Source organism: Pseudopipra pipra, chromosome 5 (assembly GCF_036250125.1).
Source record: "Pseudopipra pipra isolate bDixPip1 chromosome 5, bDixPip1.hap1, whole genome shotgun sequence".
Lineage (NCBI taxonomy): Eukaryota > Metazoa > Chordata > Aves > Passeriformes > Pipridae > Pseudopipra > Pseudopipra pipra.
Genome location: NC_087553.1, coordinates 62,376,940 through 62,377,408, shown reverse-complemented (window position 1 = coordinate 62,377,408; position 469 = coordinate 62,376,940). Strand labels below are relative to the sequence as shown.

Genomic DNA, 469 nt, shown 5'->3' with positions numbered 1-469 from the left:
CTGCAGGATGATGTCAGCGCCAGCCAATCAGGGCGCGCCGGGCCACCCCAGCCGGCCCGGCCATTGGCTGCCGCGCCGCTCCCGCCCCCCTCCTGACTCGAGCTCCGCCGCGGTTCGCTGCGGAGCCGCAGCCAAGGCACAAGTGCGGGGAGGGGAAGAGGAGGGGAAGAGGAGGAAAAAAAAAAAAAGGCAACCCTACACAAAAAACCGACAACCAAACCCACCAAGACGCCAGCCGCCATTTCGCGCAACAACAGGCAGAACCCGAGCGAGCAGCCCCAGCCAAGCGCCCTAAGGAGAGAGAGAGAGAGAGAAAGAAACAAGAGACACACGCACAGAAGAGTTAGACAGGAAAAAATACCCATAGACTCCGCCATGATCACAAGACGTTTAATCGCCCCCCCTCCTCCCTTAGACTTAATGCCCCATTACAGCCGCCTCCTCTGCGTCCAACCAGCTAGCAGATCCC

General features: G+C 60.1%; 1 long non-coding RNA gene across 1 annotated transcript in view; it reads right to left on the bottom strand.

Moving 5' to 3' along the window:
- Positions 1 to 469, bottom strand: part of LOC135415166 (uncharacterized) — a 40,821-nt gene that overhangs the window by 39,313 nt on the left and 1,039 nt on the right. Inside the window, exon 2 of the long non-coding RNA XR_010430977.1 lies at positions 225 to 291. This is a non-coding gene — a long non-coding RNA (uncharacterized LOC135415166). The remainder of the gene's footprint in view (positions 1 to 224; positions 292 to 469) is intronic.